Consider the following 27,008-nt stretch of genomic DNA (forward strand, 5'->3'; position numbering starts at 1 on the left):
ATGGATAATTCTATTGCATGCATTTTTTCCAAAATGCCTACTTATCAGAGAAAGCGTGATTGCTCTGTTTTAAACACTGAAGAGCAAGAGGACGCTGATGATAATTGTTCTGACATACCCTCACACCTATCTGAAGGGGCCAGGAGGGAGGTTTTGTCTGAGGGAGAAATTTCAGATTCAGGGAAAATTTCTCAACAAGCAGAACCTGATATTGTAACTTTTAAATTTAAATTTCAACATCTCCACGCACTACTTAAGGAGGTATTATCTACTCTGGATGATTGTGACAATTTGGTCATTCCAGAGAAATTAGGTAAGATGGATAAGTTCCTAGAGGTTCCGATGCCCCCCGATGTTTTTCCTATACCCAAGCGGGTGGCGGACATAGTAAATAAGGAGTGGGAAAGGCCCGGCATACCTTTTGTCCTCCCCCTATATTTAAGAAATTAGTTCCTATAGTCGACCCCAGAAAGGACTTATAGCATACAGTCCCCAAGGTCGAGGGGCGGTTTCTACTCTAAACAAACGCACTTCTATTCCTATAGAAGATAGTTGTGTTTTCAAGATCCTATGGATTAAAGGTTAGAGGGTTTGCTTAAAAAGATGTTTGTTCAGCAAGGTTACCTTCTACAACCAATTTCATGCATTGTTCCTGTCACTACAACTGCGTGTTTCTGGTTCAAAGAACTAGAAAAGTCGCTCAATAAAGAATCTTCGTACGAGGAGGTTTTGGACAGAGTTCAAGCTCTTAAATTGGCTAACTCTTTTTTATTTTAGATGCCGCTTTGCAATTAGCTAGATTAGCGGCGAATAATTCAGGGTTTGGTATCGTGGTGCGCAGAGCGCTTTTGCTTAACATCCCTTTCAAGGGTAAAACACTGTTTGGCCCTGACTTGAAAGAGATTATTTCAGACATCACTGGGGGAAAGGGCCACGCCCTTCCTCTGGATAGGTCTTTTAAGGCTAAAAAGAAGCCAAATTTTCGTCCCTTTCGCAGAAACGGACCAGCCTCAAATTCTACACCCTCTAAGCAAGAGGGTAATACTTCTCAAACCAAGCCAGCCTGGAGGCCGATGCAAGGCTGGAACAAGGGTAAGCAGGCCAAGTCACCTGCCACTGCTACCAAAACAGCATGAAGTGTTGGCCCCCGATCTGGGAAGGATCTGGTGGGGGGCAGACTTTCTCTCTTTGCTCAGGCTGGGGCAAGAGATGTTCAGGATCCTTGGGCGCTAGAAATAGTTTCCCAAGGTTATCTCCTGGAATTCAGGGAACTACCCCCAAGGGGAAGGTTCCACGGGTCTCAATTATCTTCGAACAGGCATTCTTACACTGTGTAGAAGACCTGTTAAGCATGGGAGTGATTCATCCTGTTCCATTAGGAGAACAAGGGATGGGTTTTTACTCCAACCTGTTCATAATTCCCAAAAAAGAGGGAACATTCAGACCTATTTTAGATCTCAAGATTCTAAACAAGTTTCTAAGGGTTTCATCATTCAAAATGGAAACCATTCGAACGTTCCTTCCTACCATCCAGGAAGGTCAATTCATGACCACGGTGGACTTAAAGGATGCGTACCTACGTATTCCTATCCACAAGGAACATTTTCGGTTCCTAAGGTTCGCCTTTCTGGACAAGCATTACCTGTGGCACTTCCATTCGGATTAGCCACTGCTCCAAGGATTTTCACAAGGGTACTAGGGTCCCTTCTAGCGGTGCTAAGACCAAGGGGCATTGCAGTAGTACCTTACTTGGACGACATCCTGATTCAAGTGTCGTCTCTGTCAAAAGCAAGGGCTCATACGGACATTGTCCTAGCCTTTCTCAGTTCTCACAGGTGGAAAGTGAACATAGAAAAAAGTTCTCTGTCCCCGTCAACAAGAGTTCCCTTCTTGGGAACAATAATAGTTTCCTTAGAAATGAAGGTTTTTCTGACAGAGGCCAGAAAATCAAAACTTCTAAGCTCTTGTCAGGTACTTCATTCTGTTCTTCTTCCTTCCATAGCGCAGTCCATGGAAGTAATAGGTTTGATGATTGCGGCAATGGACATAGTTCCTTTTGCACGAATTCATCTAAGACCATTGCACCTGTGCATGCTCAGACAGTGGAATGGGGATTATACAGACTTGTCTCCGACGATACAAGTAGATCAAATAACCAGAGGTTCACTCCGTTGGTGGCTGACCCTGGACAACCTGTCACAGGGAATGAGCTTCCGCAGACCAGAATAGGTCATTGTCACGACCGACGCCAGTCTGGTGGGCTGGGGCGCAGTCTGGGAACCCCTGAAAACTCAGGGTCTATGGTTTCGGGAAGACTCTCTTCTCCCGATAAACATAATGGAACTGAGAGCGATATTCAATGCTCTCAAGGCTTGGCCTCGACTAGCAAAGGCCAAATTCATAAGGTTTCAATCAGACATCATGACGACTGTTACATATATCAACCATCAGGGGGTAACAAGGAGTTCCCTGGCGATGGAGGAGCATCCGGGGGAGTGGGAACTCCATCTGGAAATCTTTGCCCAACTAACTCAATTATGGGGCATTCCAGACATGGTTCTGATGGCCTCTCGTCAGAACTTCATGGTCCCTTGTTACGGGTCCAAATCCAGGGATCCCAAGGCGACTCTATTGGATACAATAGTAGCACCTTGGATCTTCAACCTAGCTTATGTATTCCCACCGTTTCCTCTCATTTCCAGGCTGGTAGCCAGGATCAATCTGGAGAGGGCTTCGGTGACCTTGATAGTTCCTGTGTGGCCACGCAGGACTTGGTATGCAGACCTGGTGAATGTGTCATCGGCTCCACCATGGAAGCTACCTTTGAGACAGGACCTTCTTATTCAGGGTCCATTCGAACATCCGAATCTGGTTTTCCTCCAACTGACTGCTTGGAGTTTGAACGCTTGATTTTATCAAAGCGTGGGTTTTCAGATTCTGTAATAGATACTCTTATTCAGGCTAGAAAGCCTGTGACTAGAAAAATTTACCATAATATATGGAAAAAATATATCTGTTGGTGTGAATCTAAAGGATTCCCATGGAACAAGATAAAAATTCCTAAGATTCTTTCCTTTCTACAAGAAGATTTGGAGAAAGGATTTTCTGCGAGTTCTCTGAAGGGACAGATCTCTGCTTTATCTGTTTTACTTCACAAAAGGCTGGCAGCTGTGCCAGACGTTTAAGCGTTTGTTCAGGCTCTGGTTAGAATCAAGCCTGTTTACAGACCTTTGACTCTTCCCTGGAGTCTTAATCTAGTTCTTTCAGTTCTTCAAGGGGTTCTGTTTGAACCCTTACATTCCGTAGATATTAAGTTATTATCTTGGAAAGTTTTGTTTTAGGTTGCAATTTCTTCCGCTAGAAGAGTTTCTGAGTTATCTGCTCTGCAGTGTTCTCCGCCCTATCTGGTCCATGCAGATAAGGTGGTTTTACGTACTGAGCCTGGTTTTCTTCCGAAGGTTGTTTCCAACAAAAATATTAACCAGGAGATAGTTGTACCTTCTTTGTGTCCGAATCCAGTTTCATAGAAGGAACGTTTGTTACACAATTTGGACGTTGTCCGTGCTCTAAAATTCTATTTAGATGCTACAAAGGATTTCAGACAAACATCTTCCTTGTTTGTTGTTTATTCTGGTAAAAGGAGAGGTCAAAAAGCAACTTCTACCTCTCTATCTTTTTGGCTTAAAAGCATCATCAGATTGGCTTATGAGACTGCCGGACGGCAGCCTCCTGAAAGAATCACAGCTCATTCCACTAGGGCCGTGGCTTCCACATGGGCCTTTAAGAACGAGGCTTCTGTTGATCAGATATGTAAGGCAGCGACTTGGTCTTCACTGCACACTTTTACCAAATTTTACAAATTTGATACTTTTGCTTCTTCTGAGGCTATTTTTGGGAGAAAGGTTTTGCAAACCGTGGTGCCTTCCATCTAGGTGACCTGATTTGCTCCCTCCCATCATCCGTGTCCTAAAGCTTTGGTATTGGTTCCCACAAGTAAGGATGACGCCGTGGACTGGACACACCTATGTTGGAGAAAACAGAATTTATGTTTACCTGATAAATTACTTTCTCCAACGGTGTGTCCGGTCCACGGCCCGCCCTGGTTTTTTAATCAGGTCTGATGATTTATTTTCTTTAACTACAGTCACCACGGTATCATATGATTTCTCCTATGCAAATATTCCTCCTTTACGTCGGTCGAATGACTGGGGAAGGCGGAGCCTAGGAGGGATCATGTGACCAGCTTTGCTGGGCTCTTTGCCATTTCCTGTTGGGGAAGAGAATATCCCACAAGTAAGGATGACGCCGTGGACCGGACACACCGTTGGAGAAAGTAATTTATCAGGTAAACATAAATTCTGTTTTTCTTTCAGGATTCAGCAAGAAAATTATTCTATTATCAAATTTGCTTCATTCTCTTGATATCCTTTGTTCAAGGAGCAGCAATACACTACTTGGATCTAGCTGATCACATCTAGTCGGCAAATCACAAGAGACATATGTTTGCAGGGACCAATTACCACATACTAGTGTAGGATATGTATATATTCTTTTTCACCAACAGATACCAAGAGAACAAACCACGTTTAAAAATGGAAGTGAATTTAAAATTTTACACTTTACAATTTGCAACGCATTTTTCAACTACTGCACAATATAATAAAACTTTAAAATTGCTTTATTCTCTAGTTAGCCAGCACATTGCAATTGAACTGGTGCTTTAGTGGAACTGCCTAATTTTAAATTTTATTTTATTTAAAAATGACCTGCAGAAAATTTTTCACTAAAAAAAAATTATTGCACAAAGTTAAAAAAAAAAGTTCTGCCTCGGTGTGGAGAACACTGATCCAACATTAGATGGAGCAACATTTTTGCTCTTGTTAAGTGTATCCAGTCCACGGATCATCCATTACTTGTGGGATATTCTCCTTCCCAACAGGAAGTTGCAAGAGGATCACCCACAGCAGAGCTGCCATATAGCTCCTCCCCTAACTGTCATATCCAGTCATTCTCTTGCAAGCCTCACCCAAGATGGAGGTCGTAAGAGGAATGTGGTGTTTTATACTTAGTTTATTCTTCAATCAAAAGTTTGTTATTTTTAAATGATACCGGAGTGTACTGTTTATCTCAGGCAGTATTTAGAAGAAGAATCTGCCTGCATTTTCTATGATCTTAGCAGAAGTAACTAAGATCTATGGCTGTTCTCACATATTCTGAGGAGTGAGGTAACTTCAGAGAGGGAATGGCGTGCAGGTTATCCTGCAATAAGGTATGTGCAGTTAATATATTTCTAGGGATGGAATTTGCTAGAAAATGCTGCTGATACTGAACTAATGTAAGTAAAGCCTTAAATGCAGTGAGAGCTACTGGTATCAGGCTTATTAATAGAGATACATACTCTTATAAAAATGTAATATAAAACGTTTGCTGGCATGTTTAATCGTTTTTATATATGTTTGGTGATAAAACTTATTGGGGCCTAGTTTTTTTCCACATGGCTGGCTTGAATTTTGCCTAGTAACAGTTTCCTGACTTTCCACTGTTGTAATATGAGTGGGAGGGGCTTTTTTGTGCAGCAAAAATTACAGACACAGACATCCAGCTTCTTCCTGCATGATCCAGGATATCTCTGGAGGGCTCAAAAGGCTTCAAAGTCGTTTTTGAGGGAGGTAACAAGCCACAGTAGAGCTGTGGCAGATGTTGTGACTATTTAAAAAACAAAACAAAAAAAAAAAAAAAAACGTTTTTGTCTTTTATTATTCTGTGTTTGGTATTAAGGAGTTAATCATCCATTTGCAAGTGGGTGCAATGCTCTGCTAACTTGTTACATACACTGTAAAAATTTTGTTAGTGTAACTGCCTTTTTTCACTGTTATTTCAAATTTTGGCAAAAATTTGTGTTTCTTAAAGGTGCAGTAACGTTTTTTATATTGCTTGTAGTGTTTTCCAAGCTTGCTATTCTCATTGCTAGTCTGTTTAAACATGTCTGACACAGAGGAAACAACTTGTTCATTATGTTTGAAAGCAATGGTGGAGCCCCATAGGAGAATGTGTACTAAATGTATTGATTTCACCTTAAACAGTAACGATCAGTCTTTAACTATAAAAGAAATATCACCAGAAGTTTCTGACGAGGGGGAAGTTATGCCGACTAACTCTCCCCACGTGTCAGACCCTTCGCCTCCCGCTCAGGGGATGCACGCTAATATGGCGCCAATTGCATCAGGGACGCCCATAGCGATTACCTTGCAGGACATGGCTGCAATCATGAATAATACCCTGTCAGAGGTATTATCCAGGTTGCCTGAATTAAGAGGCAAGCGCGATTGCTCTGGGGTTAGGAGAAATACAGAGCGCGCAGATGCTGTAAGGGCCATGTCTGATACTGCGTCACAATATGCAGATAATGAGGACGGAGAGCTTCAGTCTGTGGGTGACGTCTCTGATTCGGGGAAACCTGATTCAGAGATTTCTAATTTTAAATTTAAGCTTGAGAACCTCCGTGTATTGCTTGGGGAGGTATTAGCTGCTCTGAATGACTGTAACACAGTTGCAGTACCAGAGAAATTGTGTAGGCTGGATAAATACTATGCGGTGCCGGTGTGTACTGATGTTTTTCCTATACCTAAAAGGCTTACAGAATTTATTAGCAAGGAGTGGGATAGACCGGGTGTGCCTTTTTCCCCACCTCCTATATTTAGAAAAATGTTTCCAATAGACGCCATTACACGGGACTTATGGCAGACGGTCCCTAAGGTGGAGGGAGCAGTTTCTACTTTAGCAAAGCGTACCACTATCCCGGTTGAGGACAGTTGTGCTTTTTCAGATCCAATGGATAAAAAATTGGAGGGTTACCTTAAGAAAATGTTTATTCAACAAGGTTTTATTTTACAGCCCCATGCATGCATAGCGCCTGTCACGGCTGCGGCGGCATTCTGGTTTGAGGCCCTGGAAGAGGCCATCCATACAGCATCCATTGACTGAAATTATTGACAAGCTTAGAACACTTAAGCTAGCTAACTCATTTGTTTCTGATGCCATTGTTCATTTGACTAAACTAACGGCTAAGAATTCCGGATTCGCCATCCAGGCGTGTAGGGCGCTATGGCTTAAATCCTGGTCAGCTGACGTGACTTCAAAGTCTAAATGACTCAACATTCCTTTCAAGGGGCAGACCTTATTCGGGCCTGGTTTGAAGGAAATTATTGCTGACATTACTGGAGGTAAGGGTCATACCCTTCCTCAGGACAGGGCCAAAGCAAAGGCCAAACAGTCTAATTTTCGTGCCTTTCGAAATTTCAAGGCAGGTGCAGCATCAACTTCCTCCGCTTCAAAGCAAGAGGGAACTTTTGCTCAATCTAAGCAGGCCTGGAAACCTAACCAGTCCTGGAACAAAGGCAAGCAGGCCAGAAAGCCTGCTGCTGCCTCTAAGACAGCATGAAGGAACGCCCCCCTATCCGGCGACGGATCTAGTAGGGGGCAGACTTTCTCTCTTCGCCCAGGCATGGGCAAGAGATGTTCAAGATCATATCTCAGGGATATCTTCTGGACTTCAAAGCTTCCCCTCCACAAGGGAGATTTCATCTTTCAAGGCTATCTGCAAATCAGATAAAGAAAGAGGCATTCCTACGCTGTGTGCAAGACCTCCTAATTATGGGAGTGATCCATCCAGTTCCGCGGACGGAACAAGGACAGGTTTTTTATTCAAATCTGTTTGTGGTTCCCAAAAAAGAGAGAACCTTCAGACCAATTTTGGATCTAAAGATCTTAAACAAATTCCTCAGAGTTCCATCTTTCAAAATGGAAACTATTCGGACCATCCTACCCATGATCCAAGAGGGTCAGTACATGACCACAGTGGACCTAAAGGATGCCTACCTTCACATACCGATTCACAAAGACCATCATCGGTTTCTAAGGTTTGCCTTTCTAGACAGGCATTACCAATTTGTAGCTCTTCCCTTCGGGTTGGCTACAGCCCTGAGAATCTTTACAAAGGTTCTGGGCTCACTTCTGGCGGTTCTAAGACCGCAAGGCATAGCGGTAGCTCCGTATCTAGACGACATCCTGATACAGGCGTCAAACTTTCAAGTTGCCAAGTCTCATACAGAGATAGTTCTGGCATTTCTGAGGTTGCACGGGTGGAAAGTGAACGAGGAAAAGAGTTCTCTATCCCCACTCACAAGAGTCTCCTTCTTAGGGACTCTTATAGATTCTGTAGAAATGAAAATTTACCTGACGGAGTCCAGGTTATCAAAACTTCTAAATGCTTGCCGTGTTCTTCACTCCATTCCGCGCCCTTCGGTGGCTCAGTGTATGGAGGTAATCGGCTTAATGGTAGCGGCAATGGACATAGTGCCATTTGCGCGCCTACATCTCAGACCGCTGCAATTATGCACGCTGAGTCAGTGGAATGGGGATTACACAGATTTGTCCCCTCTGCTAAATCTGGATCAAGAGACCAGAGATTCTCTTCTCTGGTGGTTGTCTCGGGTCCACCTGTCCAAAGGTATGACATTTCGCAGGCCAGATTGGACAATTGTAACAACAGATGCCAGCCTTCTAGGTTGGGGTGCAGTCTGGAACTCCCTGAAGGCACAGGGATCGTGGACTCAGGAGGAGAAACTCCTTCCAATAAATATTCTTGAGTTAAGAGCGATATTCAATGCTCTTCTGGCTTGGCCTCAGTTAGCAACACTGAGGTTCATCAGATTTCAGTCGGACAACATCAGGACTGTGGCTTACATTAACCATCAAGGGGGAACCAGGAGTTCCCTAGCGATGTTAGAAGTCTCAAAAATAATTCGCTGGGCAGAGTGCCACTCTTGCCACCTATCAGCAATCCATATCCCAGGCGTGGAGAACTGGGAGGCGGATTTTCTAAGTCGTCAGACTTTCCATCCGGGGGAGTGGGAACTCCATCCGGAGGTGTTTACTCAATTGATTCATCGTTGGGGCAAACCAGAGTTGGATCTCATGGCGTCTCGCCAGAACGCCAAGCTTCCTTGTTACGGATCCAGGTCCAGGGACCCAGAAGCGACGCTGATAGATGCTCTAGCAGAGCCTTGGTTCTTCAACCTGGCTTATGTGTTTCCACCGTTTCCTCTGCTCCCTCGACTGATTGCCAAAATCAAACAGGAGAGAGCATCAGTGATTCTGATAGCACCTGCGTGGCCACGCAGGACTTGGTATGCAGACCTAGTGGACATGTCATCCTTTCCACCATGGACTCTGCCTCTAAGACAGGCCCTTCTGATACAAGGTCCTTTCAATCATCCAAATCTAATTTCTCTGAGACTGACTGCATGGAGATTGAACGCTTGATTCTATCAAAGTGTGGCTTCTCTGAGTCAGTCATTGATACCTTAATACAGGCACGAAAGCCTGTTACCAGGAAAATCTACCACAAGATATGGAGTAAATATCCTTATTGGTGTGAATCCAAGAATTACTCATGGAGTAAGGTTAGGATTCCTAGAATATTGTCTTTTCTCCAAGAGGGCTTGGACAAAGGATTATCAGCTAGTTCCTTAAAAGGACAGATTTCTGCTCTGTCTATTCTTTTGCACAAGCTTCTGGCAGAGGTTCCAGACGTTCAGGCATTTTGCCAGGCTTTGGTTAGAATTAAGCCTGTGTTTAAACCTGTTGCTCCTCCGTGGAGCTTAAACTTGGTTCTTAAAGTTCTTCAAGGAGTTCCGTTTGAACCCCTTCATTCCATTGATATTAAACTTTTATCTTGGAAAGTTCTGTTTTTGATGGCTATTTCCTCGGCTCGGAGAGTCTCTGAGCTATCTGCCTTACAATGTGATTCTCCTTACCTGATTTTTCATGCAGATAAGGTAGTTCTGCGTACCAAACCTGGGTTTTTACCTAAGGTGGTTTCTAACAGGAATATCAATCAAGAGATTGTTGTTCCATCAATGTTTCCTAATCCTTCTTCAAAGAAGGAACGTCTTTTACATAATCTGGACGTAGTCCGTGCCTTGAAATTTTACTTACAAGCTACTAAGGATTTTCGTCAAACATCTTCCCTGTTTGTCGTTTACTCTGGACAGAGGAGAGGTCAAAAGGTTCGGCAACCTCTCTGTCCTTTTGGCTTCGGAGCGTAATACGTCTAGCCTATGAGACTGCTGGACAGCAGCTCCCTGAAAGGATTACAGCTCATTCTACTAGAGCTGTGGCTTCCACCTGGGCCTTCAAAAATGAGGCCTCTGTTGAACAGATTTGCAAGGCTGCGACTTGGTCTTCGCTTCACACTTTTTCAAAATTTTACAAATTTGATACTTTTGCTTCTTCGGAGGCTGTTTTTGGGAGAAAGGTTCTTCGGGCAGTGGTTCCTTCTGCTTAATCCTGCCTTGTCCCTCCCATCATCCGTGTACTTTAGCTTTGGTATTGATATCCCACAAGTAATGGATGATCCATGGACTGGATACACTTAACAAGAGAAAACATAATTTATGCTTACCTGATAAATTTATTTCTCTTGTAGTGTATCCAGTCCACGGCCCGCCCTGTCCTTTTAAGGCTGGTCTAAATTTTAATTAAACTACAGTCACCACTGCACCCTATGGTTTCTCCTTTCTCTGTTTGTTTTCGGTCGAATGACTGGATATGACATGTGAGGGGAGGAGCTATATAGCAGCTCTGCTGTGGGTGATCCTCTTTCAACTTCCTGTTGGGAAGGAGAATATCCCACAAGTAATGGATGATCTGTGGACTGGATACACTACAAGAGAAATACATTTATCAGGTAAGCATAAATTATGTTTTTTTCCTCATAACAAACAATTCAAAACATTCTGTTTTGTTTGTGCCTATGTCTAGTATATCGCATATTATACTGTTAGAGAAAATTCCTGATTTATTTTCAAATTTAGAATATCTCTTTAAATGTAATATTTTTCTTTATTTGTTTGCTTTGTAATGGTTGATGCAAAAGAGATCAGCTGAAGAACTCCATGTATCCTTTAGCTATAATCAAAAAGATATATGGAGAAAGAAAATAAGGATAAGTGATCCTTATAAAAAGATAGGGAATTCAGCACTCTCCACTACACATTTAGGAAAATTGATATGAGTAAAATCCTAAATATCTATATATAGAGCTGAGTGTGGAGCCTGGTGGATACAAAGAATAGAAACTTGACAACTAGCATGTGTTCAAAGCACCAATCGTTTTATTATTTACAAAAAGCAAAAATGAGTGAAAACTTAAAATATAAAACCAACAAATGATATATAAAGCTTGATATCTAAGAGAGACGTCTCATGGGAAATTTGGTCATATATATAAGCATAACTTATAAAGTGCCTTAATATAATAGTGAACCTGCAACACCTCTATCAGAGGACAACCCCAAAGCTTTGGTTATATAAGGGTGATGTTGTCATAATAATATCTTGAGGATCTATGCAGTTCACTTAGACATAAAGCCAAAGTTGAAAATAAAACCACAATTTCAATGGTTATGCAAAGAGTGACACATGTACAGCAATTTCACTATACCAAGTCTCAAACACAACACCAAAATCAGAGGACAGTCCCAAATGAAAGGGTTAATACTGTCATGATATAAGCATAGGATCTATGTGTTTAATGATGGGTATTGCGCAGTAAGTTTAAAGAGTGTGATACAATTTCAATATGAATCAACAGCATAAGAAAAAGAGAGCTGATAATCGGTCCGTCCAGACCGGCTGTGAGAAGCGCAAACCAGGCATCCACTTATTTTGCGGGAGGAAAGAAGATGTAAATTTCCACTGCCTGTATGTAATAACATATATTTCTCGTGCACTCACAGTCTTTTTCAATATGGTGAGATGCTGGATCCTTGAGCTGCTGCAATCCGGTAAGTGTTGGAGTTAAAAACAAACAATAAGTCACTTAGAGCAATCCAAAAGTAAAGACGAATCGCACAGGTAGGCGTCTCATCAGAGAGATCAGCTGCTGCAACTGCCTACGCGCGTTTCATCCCCTTGACTGACAGGGACTGATTATCAGCTCTCTTTTTCTTATGCTGTTGATTCATATTGAAATTGTATCACACTCTTTAAACTTACTGCGCAATACCCATCTTTAAACACATAGATCCTATGCTTATATCATGACAGTATTAACCCTTTCATTTGGGACTGTCCTCTGATTTTGGTGTTGTGTTTGAGACTTGGTATAGTGAAATTGCTGTACATGTGTCACTCTTTGCATAACCATTGAAATTGTGGTTTTATTTTCACCTTTGGCTTTATGTCTAAGTGAACTGCATAGATCCTCAAGATATTATTATGACAACATCACCCTTATATAACCAAAGCTTTGGGGTTGTCCTCTGATAGAGGTGTTGCAGGTTCACTATTATATTAAGGCACTTTATAAGTTATGCTTATATATATGACCAAATTTCCCATGAGACGTCTCTCTTAGATATCAAGCTTTATATATAATTTGTTGGTTTTATATTTTAAGTTTTCACTAATTTTTGCTTTTTGTAAATAATAAAACGATTGGTGCTTTGAACACATGCTAGTTGTCAAGTTTCTATTCTTTGTATCCACCAGGCTCCACACTCAGCTCTATATATAGATATTTAGGATTTTACTCATATCAATTTTCCTAAATGTGTAGTGGAGAGTGCTGAATTCCCTATCTTTTTATAAGGATCACTTATCCTTATTTTCTTTCTCCATATATCTTTTTGATTATTGTATTATAGGGTCTGCACCTCTGTTATAATTCTACACATATCCAGAATTATTTTTAACAGCTCCCTTATCCCCATGTTTCTATCCTTTAGCTATACTGAAAATCCCTTCTGGTTCTTTATTTTCAAATGATGAATCACAAAGAGATGTTAATTAGAAATGAAAACCCCAAAGTATTAACCACTGCTTGATACAGTATACTAATTTGTGCCGGTAGACTGTCGATTAGTTAGTGTACTGCCTATAATTGTTTGTTTTGGGAGAGATACTTTATCACTTTGGACATAATATTTTTTTTTTTTGCTTTTAAAGGGACAGTCAACACCAGATTTTTTGTTTTTTAAAAAGATAGATAATCTCTTTATTACCCATTCCCCAGTTTTGCATTACCAACACAGTTCTAATAATAAACATTTTACATCTGTGATTACCTTGTATCTAAGTTTCTGAAAACTGCCCCCTTATTTCAGTTCTTTTGACAAACTTGCATTTTAGCCAATCCGTTCTCATTCCTAGGCAACTTCACGTGCATGAGCTGAATGTTATCTATATGAAACCCATGAACTAACCCCTCTAGTGGTGAAAAACTGCCAAAATGCATTCAGATTAGAGGTGACCTTCAAAGTCTAAGAAATTAGCATATGAACCTCCTAGGTTTAGCTTTTAACTAAGAATACCAAGAGAACAAAGCAACATTTGTGATAAAAGTAAATGGGAAAGTTGTTTAAAATTACATGCCCTATCTGAATCATGATTTTTTTTTTTTGGACTTGACTGTCCCTTTAAGTATGTATTTGTATGTCTATATAACATATGTAGGGCTTATACATTAACATTTTAAAATATGATAAATATTTAGAGGACATTAAATGAGTTATTGGACTGAATAATATCAATTTCTAGATACAGTAACACAATGCTTTGTGTCATAAACCCCAAAAGATATCAATTTCTAGATACAATAACACAATGCTTTGTGTCATAAACCCCAAAAGATATCCAGATCTGAACACATCATCTGAGCCATTCAGGGGCATGTCCACCAATCACCAGCCTTAAAGGGACAGTATACACCAATTTTCATATAACTGCATGTAATAGACACTACTATAAAGAATAACATGCACAGATACTGATATAAAAATCCAGTATAAAGCCATTTAAAAACTTACTTAAAAGCTCCCAGCTTAGCTCTGTTGAAAAGGTATCTAGAACAAGCACTGCAAGTGGGAAAATAACAGACACAACCCCCCCTTCCTCTGCATATGAAAAGACTCTTTACACAAACAGGAGTAAGCTGGGGGAGGAATACATCTGTATTCTCCTAATACTTTGGGGCTTGGTTAGGAGTCTGAAAATAAGAGTAATGTTATTTAGAAATAAGCAAAACTATACATTTAATAATAAAAAAAAAAGCTTTATGGGCTATATAAATAGATAATCTACAAAACATTTATGCAAAGAAAAAACAAGTGTATAATGTCCCTTTAAAGTAATACTAATCCCAAATTTTTTTCTTTCATGATTCAGATAGAGCATTTAATTTTAACCAACTTTCTAATTTACGCCTATTAATTTTACTTTGTTCTCTTGCTATCTTTATTTAAAAAGCAGTAATGTAAAGCTTAGGAGCCGGACCATTTTTGGTTCAGAACCTGGGTTACGGTTGCTTATTGGTGGCAAAATGTAGCCACCAATAAGCAAGCGCTATCCAGGGTGCTAAACCTAAAATGGTCCAGCTCCTAAACTTTACATTCCTGTTTTTTAAATAAAGATAGCAAGAGAACAAAGAAAAATTGATAATAGGAGTAAATTAGTAATTTGTTTAAAATTGCATGCTCTACCTGAATTATGAAAGAAAAACGTTGGGTTTGGTATCCCTTTAGTAAGCTCTGGAATGGGACTGCTTTACACATAGGTATAGGCAAGCAATAGTGCAATAATATAATGCTTTTTTAAAAAAAAAATAATTTCAAGGGACATGGTCAAGTGAGAGAGAAAAACAGAGGGGAGAGCAAAACAGAGAAGAAAGAGGAGGGGGGAGAGAGAGAGAGACCAAAAGAGAGGGGGGAGAGACCAAAAGAGAGGGGGGAAAGAGAGAAAGCGAGCAAAAGAGAGGGGGAAAGAGAGGGGAGAGAGAGCAAAAGAGGAGGGAGAGAGAGAGCAAAAGAGGAGGATAGAGAGAGCAAAAGAGGAGGGAGAGAGAGAGCAAAAGAGGAAGGAGAGAGAGAGCAAAAGAGGAGGGAGAGAGAGAGCAAAAGAGGAGGGAGAGAGAGAAGAAGAGGAGGGAGAGAGAGAGCAAAAGAGGAGGGAGAGAGAGAGAGCAAAAGAGGAGGGAGAGAGAGAGCAAAAGAGGAGGGAGAGAGAGAGCAAAAGAGGAGGGAGAGAGAGAGCAAAAGAGGAGGGAGAGAGCAAAAGAGGAGGGAGAGAGGGAGCAAAAGAGGAGGGAGAGAGAGAGCAAAAGAGGAGGGAGAGAGAGAGCAAAAGAGAGGGAGAGAGAGAGCAAAAGAGGAGGGAGAGAGAGAGCAAAAGAGGAGGGAGAGAGAGAGCAAAAGAGGAGGGAGAGAGAGAGCAAAAGAGGAGGGAGAGAGAGAGCAAAAGAGAGGGAGAGAGAGAGCAAAAGAGAGGGAGAGAGAGAGCAAAAGAGAGGGAGAGAGAGAGCAAAAGAGGAGGGAGAGAGCAAAAGAGGAGGGAGAGAGGGAGCAAAAGAGGAGGGAGAGAGAGAGCAAAAGAGGATTGAGAGAGAGAGCAGAAGAGGAGGGAGAGAGAGAGCAGAAGAGGAGGGAGAGAGAGAGCAGAAGAGGAGGGAGAGAGAGCAAAAGAGGAGGGAGAGAGAGCAAAAGAGGAGGGAGAGAGAGAGCAAAAGAGGAGGGAGAGAGAGAGCAAAAGAGGAGGGAGAGAGAGAGCAAAAGAGGAGGGAGAGAGAGAGCAAAAGAGGAGGGAGAGAGAGAGCAAAAGAGGAGGGAGAGAGAGAGCAAAAGAGGAGGGAGAGAGAGAGCAAAAGAGGAGGGAGAGAGAGCAAAAGAGGGGGAGAGAGAGAGCAAAAGAGGAGGGAGAGAGAGAACAAAAGAGGAGGGAGAGAGAGAGAGCAAAAGAGGGGGAGAGAGAGAGCAAAAGAGGGGGACGATAGAGAGCATAAAAGAGGGGGGGAGAGAGCTCAAAAGATAGGGGGGAGAGACCAAAAGAGAGGGGGGAATGAGAGAGAGAGAGAGCAAAAGAGAGGGCAGAGAGAGCAAAAGAGAGGGGAGAGAGAGCAAAAGAGAGGGAGAGAGAGAGAGCAAAAGAGGAGGGAGAGAGAGAGCAAAAGAGGAGGGAGAGAGAGAGCAAAAGAGGAGGGAGAGAGAGAGCAAAAGAGGAGGGAGAGAGAGAGCAAAAGAGGAGGGAGAGAGAGAGCAAAAGAGGAGGGAGAGAGAGAGCAAAAGAGGAGGGAGAGAGAGCAAAAGAGGGGGGAGAGAGCTCAAAAGAGAGGGGGAGAGAGAGAGCAAAAGAGATGGGGGAGAGAGAGGGAGCATGGGTTGGAACCGTGGTATTTAAAAAAAATTGGCCTGTGTACATGGGCTTTAGGACTAGTATTTTATAATTTGCTTCATTCAATTGTTATACTTAGTTGAAGGAGCAGCAATGCATTACTGGGAGCTACCAATCAATTTATGTTAGAAAAATAAATCCAGAGTGAATAAATATTCAAATAATCTAATCTTTTAATATGTGACTCATGGCTTCCAGTTGCTTTTTTTCATTTAGCATAATCAGCATAAGGTTTTTCCTCTGACATATTCAGGATTCATGTGTAAGTGGAGTGGATTTATCTGAAGGATGTGGAAAAAGCCTGGTCTATGAGGAAATTCTTTGAGTGGATAATGAACTGTTGTGTAATCTATTGAGTTCTTAGTGCCCTATATCTTTTGTTATGAGTTGTTTTATTGTACGTTGGATTTAAATGTTTTTATAGTCATCCCGGAAATGTTATCACAGAGCACCAGGTCATTGTGCACAGAACATATCCGCAACCTTTGTTCATAGGTTTTTTTTTTAAACATGATTCACAAACAAGCCGCTAACAATAAAATATGTTACTGGAAAAAAAAAAGCGCAAAACCTGTTGAGTTACCTTAAAGTCAGAATTGATGATGTAGTGCTGTTAAATTGCTGGCAAATATTTGTTGCAATTAAAGGGATAGTAAAACCCTTTTTTATTACAAGCTTTTTCTGGAGTCTTGCACGCACTGCTTGTAGGGTTTCCAGGTGACCAGTATTTAACTGGACAATCCTGTATTTTAGCAGGCTGTCCAGTCAACTCTATACAAAAACAATGGAATCCAAATATTAATACATTTAAAGGGACATGAAACCCAAATTTTTTTATTTCATGATTTAGGTAGAACATACAATTTTAAACAACTTTCTAGTTTACTTCTATTATCAAATTAGTTTTATTCTCTTGGTATCATTTGTTGAAGGAGCAGCAATGCACTACTGGTTTCTAACTGAGCACATGGGTGAGCCAATGACAATCAGTATATAAATATGCAGCCACCAATCAGCAGCTAGATCCTAGGTTCTTTGATATTCCTGAGCTTACCTAGATGAACCTTTCAGCAAAGGATAAAAAGAGAAGGAAGCAAATTAAATAATAGAAGTAAATTGGAAAGTTGTTTAAAATTGTATGCTCTGTCTAAATCCTAAATGCCTAATTATGACTTTACTGTCCCTTTAATCTACCTCCCTCAAATCATGGGTGCTGCCATTTTGGAACCTATGTTACACTGCGGGTATCTGAAGGAGAGTTGCTGGACATGTGCAAACACATCAGCACTGGAATATAGTGAACAATAGATCTCAACATGGCGGCACCCATGATTAGAGGGAGGCCAGGAATAACCTCAATACTATGCTTATAAAATGTGTTTATTGTTTAATGTCCTTTTAAACCAGTGTTTCTCCAACATAGGTGTGTCCGGTCCACGGCGTCATCCTTACTTGTGGGATATTCTCTTCCCCAACAGGAAATGGCAAAGAGCCCAGCAAAGCTGGTCACATGATCCCTCCTAGGCTCCGCCTTCCCCAGTCATTCTCTTTGCCGTTGTACAGGCAACATCTCCACGGAGATGGCTTAGAGTTTTTTGGTGTTTAACTGTAGTTTTTATTATTCAATCAAGAGTTTGTTATTTTAAAATAGTGCTGGTATGTACTATTTACTCTGAAACAGAAAAGAGATGAAGATTTCTGTTTGTAAGAGGAAAATGATTTTAGCAACCGTTACTAAAATCGATGGCTGTTTCCACACAGGACTGTTGAGAGGAATTAACTTCAGTTGGGGGAAACAGTGAGCAGACTTTTGCTGCTTGAGGTATGACACATTTCTAACAAGACGATGTAATGCTGGAAGCTGTCATTTTCCCTATGGGATCCGGTAAGCCATTTTTATTACATAAAGAAAAAAAGGGCTTCACAAGGGCTTTTAAGACTGTAGACATTTTCTGGGCTAAAACGATTGATATATAAGCATATTTTATACTTCATAGCTTTGAGGAATTATTTTATTCTTGGGAATTATGTAAAATAACCGGCAGGCACTGTATTGGACACCTTATTCTCTAGGGGCTTTCCCTAATCATAGGCAGAGCCTCATTTTCGCGCCTCTATTGCGCACTTGTTTTTGGGAAGCATGACATGCAGATGCATGTGTGAGGAGCTCTGATACATAGAAAAGACTTTCTGAAGGCGTCATTTGGTATCGTATTCCCCTTTGGGCTTGGTTGGGTCTCAGCAAAGCAGATACCAGGGACTGTAAAGGGGTTAAATATAAAAACGGCTCCGGTTCCGTTATTTTAAGGGTTAAAGCTTGCAAATTTAGTGTGCAATACTTTTAAGGCTTTAAGACACTGTGGTGAAATTTTGGTGAATTTTGAACAATTCCTTCATACTTTTTCACATTTGCAGTAATAAAGTGTGTTCAGTTTAAAATTTAAAGTGACAGTAACGGTTTTATTTTAAAACGTTTTTTGTACTTTGTTATCAAGTTTATGCCTGTTTAACATGTCTGAACTACCAGATAGACTGTGTTCTGTATGTGGGGAAGCCAAGGTTCCTTCTCATTTAAATAGATGTGATTTATGTGACACAAAATTTAGAGAAAATGATGCCCAAGATGATTCCTCAAGTGAGGGGAGTAAGCATGGTACTGCATCATCCCCTCCTTCGTCTACACCAGTCTTGCCCACACAGGAGGCCCCTAGTACATCTAGCGCACCAATACTCCTTACTATGCAACAATTAACGGCTGTAATGGATAATTCTATCAAAAACATTTTAGCCAAAATGCCCACTTATCAGCGAAAGCGCGACTGCTCTGTTTTAGAAAATACTGAAGAGCATGAGGACGCTGATGATATTGGTTCTGAAGTGCCCCTACACCAGTCTGAGGGGGCCAGGGAGGTTTTGTCTGAGGGAGAAATTTCAGATTCAGGGAAAATTTCTCAACAAGCTGAACCTGATGTGATTACATTTAAATTTAAATTGGAACATCTCCGCGCTCTGCTTAAGGAGGTGTTATCTACTCTGGATGATTGTGAGAATTTGGTCATTCCAGAGAAATTATGTAAAATGGACAAGTTCCTAGAGGTCCCGGGGCCCCCCGAAGCTTTTCCTATACCCAAGCGGGTGGCGGACATTGTAAATAAAGAATGGGAAAGGCCCGGCATACCTTTCGTCCCTCCCCCTATATTTAAGAAATTGTTTCCTATGGTCGACCCCAGAAAGGACTTATGGCAGACAGTCCCCAAGGTCGAGGGGGCGGTTTCTACTCTAAACAAACGCACCACTATACCCATAGAAGATAGTTGTGCTTTCAAAGATCCTATGGATAAAAAATTAGAGGGTTTGCTTAAAAAGATGTTTGTTCAGCAAGGTTACCTTCTACAACCAATTTCATGCATTGTTCCTGTCACTACAGCAGCGTGTTTCTGGTTCGATGAACTAGAAAAGGCGCTCAATAAAGATTCTTCTTATGAGGAGATTATGGACAGAATTCATGCTCTCAAATTGGCTAACTCTTTCACCCTAGACGCCACTTTGCAATTGGCTAGATTAGCGGCGAAAAATTCTGGGTTTGCTATTGTGGCGCGCAGAGCGCTTTGGCTAAAATCTTGGTCAGCGGATGCGTCTTCCAAGAACAAATTGCTTAACATTCCTTTCAAGGGGAAAACGCTGTTTGGCCCTGACTTGAAAGAGATTATTTCTGATATCACTGGGGGCAAGGGCCACGCCCTTCCTCAGGATAGGTCTTTCAAGGCCAAAAATAAACCTAATTTTCGTCCCTTTCGCAGAAACGGACCAGCCCCAAGTGCTACGTCCTCTAAGCAAGAGGGTAATACTTCTCAAGCCAAGCCAGCCTGGAGGCCAATGCAAGGCTGGAACAAAGGTAAGCAGGCCAAGAAACCTGCCACTGCTACCAAGACAGCATGAGATGTTGGCCCCCGATCCGGGACCGGATCTGGTGGGGGGCAGACTCTCTCTCTTCGCTCAGGCTTGGGCAAGAGATGTTCTGGATCCTTGGGCGCTAGAAATAGTCTCCCAAGGTTATCTTCTGGAATTCAAGGGGCTTCCCCCAAGGGGGAGGTTCCACAGGTCTCAATTGTCTTCAGACCACATAAAAAAACAGGCATTCTTACATTGTGTAGAAGACCTGTTAAAAATGGGAGTGATTCATCCTGTTCCATTAGGAGAACAAGGGATGGGGTTCTACTCCAATCTGTTCGTAGTTCCCAAAAAAGAGGGAACATTCAGACCAATCTTAGATCTCAAGATCCTAAACAAGTTTCTCAAGGTTCCATCGTTCAAAATGGAAACCATTCGAACAATTCTTCCTTCCATCCAGGAAGGTCAATTCATGACCACGGTGGATTTAAAGGATGCGTATCTATATATTCCTATCCACAAGGAACATCATCGGTTCCTAAGGTTCGCATTTCTGGACAAGCATTACCAGTTTGTGGCACTCCCGTTCGGATTAGCCACTGCTCCAAGAATTTTCACAAAGGTACTAGGGTCCCTTCTTGCGGTGCTAAGACCAAGGGGCATTGCAGTAGTACCTTACTTGGACGACATACTGATTCAAGCGTCGTCCCTTCCACAAGCAAAGGCTCACACGGACATTGTCCTGGCCTTTCTCAGATCTCACGGGTGGAAAGTGAACGTAGAAAAAAGTTCTCTATCTCCGTCAACAAGGGTTCCCTTCTTGGGAACAATAATAGACTCCTTAGAAATGAGGATTTTTCTGACAGAGGCCAGAAAATCAAAACTTCTAAACTCTTGTCAAATACTTCATTCTGTTCCTCTTCCTTCCATAGCGCAGTGCATGGAAGTAATAGGTTTGATGGTAGCGGCAATGGACATAGTTCCTTTTGCGCGAATTCATCTAAGACCATTACAACTGTGCATGCTTAGTCAGTGGAATGGGGACTATACAGACTTGTCTCCGACGATACAAGTAGATAAGAGGACCAGAGATTCACTCCGTTGGTGGCTGTCCCTGGACAACTTGTCCCAGGGGATGAGCTTCCGCAGACCAGAGTGGGTCATTGTCACGACCGACGCCAGTCTGGTGGGCTGGGGCGCGGTCTGGGGACCCCTGAAAGCTCAGGGTCTTTGGTCTCGGGAAGAATCTCTTCTCCCGATAAATATTCTGGAACTGAGAGCGATATTCCATGCTCTCAAGGCTTGGCCTCAGCTAGCAAAGGCCAAGTTCATACGGTTTCAATCAGACAACATGGCGACTGTTGCGTACATCAACCATCAGGGGGGAACAAGGAGTTCACTGGCGATGGAAGAAGTGACCAAAATCATTCAATGGGCGGAGACTCACTCCTGCCACTTGTCTGCAATCCACATCCCAGGAGTGGAAAATTGGGAAGCGGATTTTCTGAGTCGTCAGACATTTCATCCGGGGGAGTGGGAACTCCATCCGGAAATCTTTGCCCAAATTACTCAATTGTGGGGCATTCCAGACATGGATCTGATGGCCTCTCGTCAGAACTTCAAGGTTCCTTGCTACGGGTCCAGATCCAGGGATCCCAAGGCGACTCTAGTAGATGCACTAGTAGCGCCTTGGACCTTCAACCTAGCTTATGTGTTTCCACCGTTTCCTCTCATTCCCAGGCTGGTAGCCAGGATCAAACAGGAGAGGGCCTCGGTGATTTTGATAGCTCCTGCGTGGCCACGCAGGACTTGGTATGCAGACCTGGTGAATATGTCATCGGCTCCACCATGGAAGCTACCTTTGAGACGAGACCTTCTTGTTCAAGGTCCGTTCGAACATCCGAATCTGGTCTCACTCCAACTGACTGCTTGGAGATTGAACGCTTGATCTTATCAAAGCGAGGGTTCTCAGATTCTGTCATTGATACTCTTGTTCAGGCCAGAAAGCCTGTAACTAGAAAAATCTACCACAAAATATGGAAAAAATATATCTGTTGGTGTGAATCTAAAGGATTCCCTTGGGACAAGGTAAAAATTCCTAAGATTCTATCCTTTCTTCAAGAAGGTTTGGAGAAAGGATTATCTGCAAGTTCTTTGAAGGGACAGATTTCTGCCTTGTCTGTGTTACTTCACAAAAAGCTGGCAGCTGTGCCAGATGTTCAAGCCTTTGTTCAGGCTCTGGTTAGAATCAAGCCTGTTTACAAACCTTTGACTCCTCCTTGGAGTCTCAATTTAGTTCTTTCAGTTCTTCAGGGGGTTCCGTTTGAACCCTTACATTCCGTTGATATTAAGTTATTATCTTGGAAAGTTTTGTTTTTGGTTGCAATTTCTTCTGCTAGAAGAGTTTCAGAATTATCCGCTCTGCAGTGTTCTCCTCCTTATCTGGTGTTCCATGCAGATAAGGTGGTTTTGCGTACTAAACCTGGTTTTCTTCCGAAAGTTGTTTCTAACAAAAACATTAACCAGGAGATAGTCGTGCCTTCTTTGTGTCCGAATCCAGTTTCAAAGAAGGAACGTTTGTTGCACAATTTGGATGTAGTTCGTGCTCTAAAATTCTATTTAGATGCTACAAAGGATTTTAGACAAACATCTTCCTTGTTTGTTGTTTATTCTGGTAAAAGGAGAGGTCAAAAAGCAACTTCTACCTCTCTCTCTTTTTGGATTAAAAGCATCATCAGATTGGCTTACGAGACTGCCGGACGGCAGCCTCCTGAAAGAATCACAGCTCATTCCACTAGGGCTGTGGCTTCCACATGGGCCTTCAAGAACGAGGCTTCTGTTGATCAGATATGTAAGGCAGCGACTTGGTCTTCACTGCACACTTTTACTAAATTTTACAAATTTGATACTTTTGCTTCTTCTGAGGCTATTTTTGGGAGAAAGGTTTTGCAAGCCGTGGTGCCTTCCATCTAGGTGACCTGATTTGCTCCCTCCCTTCATCCGTGTCCTAAAGCTTTGGTATTGGTTCCCACAAGTAAGGATGACGCCGTGGACCGGACACACCTATGTTGGAGAAAACAGAATTTATGTTTACCTGATAAATTACTTTCTCCAACGGTGTGTCCGGTCCACGGCCCGCCCTGGTTTTTTAATCAGGTCTGATAATTTATTTTCCTTAACTACAGTCACCACGGTATCATATGATTTCTCCTATGCAAATATTCCTCCTTTACGTCGGTCGAATGACTGGGGAAGGCGGAGCCTAAGAGGGATCATGTGACCAGCTTTGCTGGGCTCTTTGCCATTTCCTGTTGGGGAAGAGAATATCCCACAAGTAAGGATGACGCCGTGGACCGGACACACCGTTGGAGAAAGTAATTTATCAGGTAAACATAAATTCTGTTTTCTCCACCGCGGTCCTCAACTACCCCCAATCCCCTATAACTAGAGCACAAATGAAATAATCAGCTGATCAGTAACCAGGGTAACTAACCTGCTCCCACCCTTCAGATGATTATTTAACCTGTGCTCTAGTTCAGCTATAATAAATATCTGGGTTGTTGGGGGTAAATGAGGACCGCGGTTGAGAAACACTGCTTTCAATTGTCTAGTCTATTCCTCTATGCATTACAAATATGACCCTGAAAGCAGTGAAATTATTGTGCATGCTATATTCTAAGCGTTACTAGAAGCAAAGGGGTGTAAAACAAATACAAAGCAAAAAAAAAATGTATTATATGTCAGGCCTCGACAAACCCAGAATCCTGGGAGCCACTGTCTCCTAGAATTTTACCCTGGCTCCTAAAATATGGTGTTATTCTACATATATCTAAATAAAAATACCACTACCTGGCTCCTAAAAGTATGTCTGGCTCCTACATTTTAAACAGATTTTTTCAAGCCTTGTAGGTTACTAGCAGTAATAAAGTTGTCTTAAACCATTGTGGAAGCTATCTTACCTCCTCGCCACATTTGCCCATAGCCTGGTTTAGCAGGCATTTAATTATAAAATTACTCAACATTTTAATTATGTGAAATAATAAATTACACAAATGCCATGAACTGAAAGAGAAGAGAAAAAAACAACTGACTGCTGACGTTTCGGCTCAGAAAGCCGTAATCGTAGCTACGATTACGGCTTTCTGAGCCGAAACATGTCAGCAGTCAGTCCCTAGAGTGGAGTTCACACTACTTGCATCACCACTTGAATTCTACGTTTTGTATCCCTTCTTGGGAAGAACGTTTTTACTCTGCAATAAAATTTCTACAAGTGATTACTGAATGCGAGTGCACCTCATTTTGTACTTTGATTGGATCCAGACTAGGATGTTTGAAAAGGAAGAGACAAAAGTCTTGGAAACCATGTCAGCAGATCAAGATTTCAGACACAAGGCCCTTCTCGTCAAAACAGCTAACTCCATATTCTTGGTCTTAATTCTGATAATGTCAACAATTGCATCACAGATGAATGCAGTGACCAACCAAATAAGATCCAGGCGGTGTTGAAAATCCTCATCCATAGATGACTGTCACACCATAGAGTAGAGGCTGCTGCAACACAGGCGATACTAACTGGCCTGAATAAGAAACCAGCTTGCTGAAAAGCCTTTCTATAGTAATACTGTAATTTCTTGTCCATAGGATTTTTGAGAGTGGAATTTGTAGTATTCTTCACCAATGTAGAAACAGCTCTGGTAATGGAAACCTCTTCTTAAATTTTGAAGCTGGGTTATAATAAATACCAGGCCTTGCTCATTCCTTGGTAATGATTTCAAAAATTGCATCAGGATCAGGAAAAACTTCAGGAGCCTTAGCAGAAGGCTTGAAAATTAGATTTAATTGTTTAACTGATTTTTCCTCAGCCGAATTATGATCTTGTACTCCTAACGTACATAATACTACTTTCAATAATGTGCAAGGTGTTCCAATTTGAACATGGAAAAAAATGTCTTGCTCAGTGACTCACTGTTGCTCATCGGAATTATATTCGCCCCTTTAGAAGACAAATCTGAGGAGTCTGAGTCTGAATCCTTTAGAAGCTCTTTTGCTGATTTGGACTTTGGTGATTCAGAATGTCAGAGTTATATCTTTGCACTTACTTGGAGGAGGCATAGCCGCAAACATTTCAGGGACAGTGGAGTGCAAAAAATCTTTAAAACCTGGACCAAAATCTGATGAACTCCCTTGCAAAGAACAGAGAGAGTACAGATTCCTTTTGATGCAAGAGTAGCATTAAATGTAAAATGAAATGCATGAGGTGATACATACAGGTATTCCAGAGATGTGCTGGGGGAACAGTAGAAGCTAGTTTGCATAATATACTTGTAAACTGAACAAAGACTTTGGATCTTCCCTTTAAAGCATTGGTTTTAAAAACTTTCTTCAGGTCTCCCTAACAGGCCACATTTTGTGGATATCTGAACTAGAGCACAGGTGAAATAATTAGCTGATTAGTAAACATGATTATTTTACCTGCTCTCATCCAAGGTTATCCAGAAAACCTGGACCGTTGGGGAGGCCTGAGGAAAGGTTTGAAAACCAGTGCTATAGGATCAACAAGTACAGTATTGGGGATAGTTCAGTATGCTCCATAGTCTAAATTAATAAGTCAGATAAATGTAAATAGGAACAAATTAATACACCACAAATAATTCTGAACAGTATGCAGAATAAAAATACTTCAGGGATCTTTACATAAAATCTGTGAATAAAGTGAAGGAGACACAGTAACAAACTGAGGAACCTCACAGTTAAAATGTGACAGTAATAAAACAAAAAAGAAAGCAACACATTTTCCTGCTAACAAAAAGTAATCGGCCAAATGAAAATGTATACAAAATATAGTGTAACTCTTGGAAGAATTTGGCAATCTCACCCCCTCAAGCTAACATATGCACTAAGAGCAATTCTAGAGTTGATCTGTACGGAGCTGATCTGCTCCACATCAACAGCGTGTTCTCGACAAAGGGCAGGTAATTTGTGCAGGAAATGTTATTAACCAATGTACGGTAAAAGTAAACCCCTATATACAAGTAAATACTGCAGCAGGAAATGCGCTACCTCGAATGGGAGTACGACTTGGTAATGTGCATCAGATAAAAATGTGCAGCATAAAGCTGTATTGCGCTATTGACACTGTAGCGCACAGTGGATAAGAATATGCAGCATGAAGACAGAGACAGACTATTGTTTAGCAAAAAAAAAGGGGAAGCACGCCTGAAATCAAATAAAACGTTGAAAGTAGAAGCATAATGCATTAAGCAGAGCAAAAAAAAAAAAAATATCTGTCAAACACAAAAAGGTTTCCCAGAACACTGTGTCCCTAAAGTAATATACATAAGCCATGCAAAGATTAAGTGAAGTGATGTAAAACTGTCTTCAAAAATGTGTCCCCTGGCTATTATGTACGTCACAGCAGAGGATCGCTGTAAGGAGTATCTCGACTTCCCAATACAAGGAGGCTATGGGACCAGTCACTGCGACACCTGTGGCAGGCTTTTGTGACTAACTCCTACATCGAGAATAATTGTGTCACTATCCTATACTCTTATTTCCCCTCTGATTTTCTTTAGCAGCTCATTGAGGGGAAAATGGACCTCAAATTGGTCTGAGGACCTCTCTCAACGAAGAATCTTAAGAGCACCTCTATTCTTCACCTGCCTCCTGTGAGTCAAAGTTTAGACTGGCTAATCAGTGAGGTGGGAGGGATGTAATACTCTTGTAGTTCTTGGGAATCTTTGCCTCCTACTAGTGGCCAGGTGTTAAATTCTAGAAGTAATGAATTTGTGGACTCTCTACAACTTATAAAAGAAAAGTTCATTGCTTACAAGAACGTCTTACATTCAGGGATCACAGTTTTGCAGGCTGGGAAAGGGTTGGGGTTGAAACAA

At 41.7% G+C, this 27,008-nt stretch overlaps 1 protein-coding gene across 1 annotated transcript in view; it reads left to right on the plus strand.

The window, feature by feature from the left end:
* Positions 1-27,008, plus strand: part of BMP2K (BMP2 inducible kinase) — a 479,609-nt gene that overhangs the window by 179,812 nt on the left and 272,789 nt on the right. The window lies entirely within an intron of this gene.

This window comes from Bombina bombina, chromosome 2 (assembly GCF_027579735.1).
Source record: "Bombina bombina isolate aBomBom1 chromosome 2, aBomBom1.pri, whole genome shotgun sequence".
Classification (NCBI taxonomy): domain Eukaryota; kingdom Metazoa; phylum Chordata; class Amphibia; order Anura; family Bombinatoridae; genus Bombina; species Bombina bombina.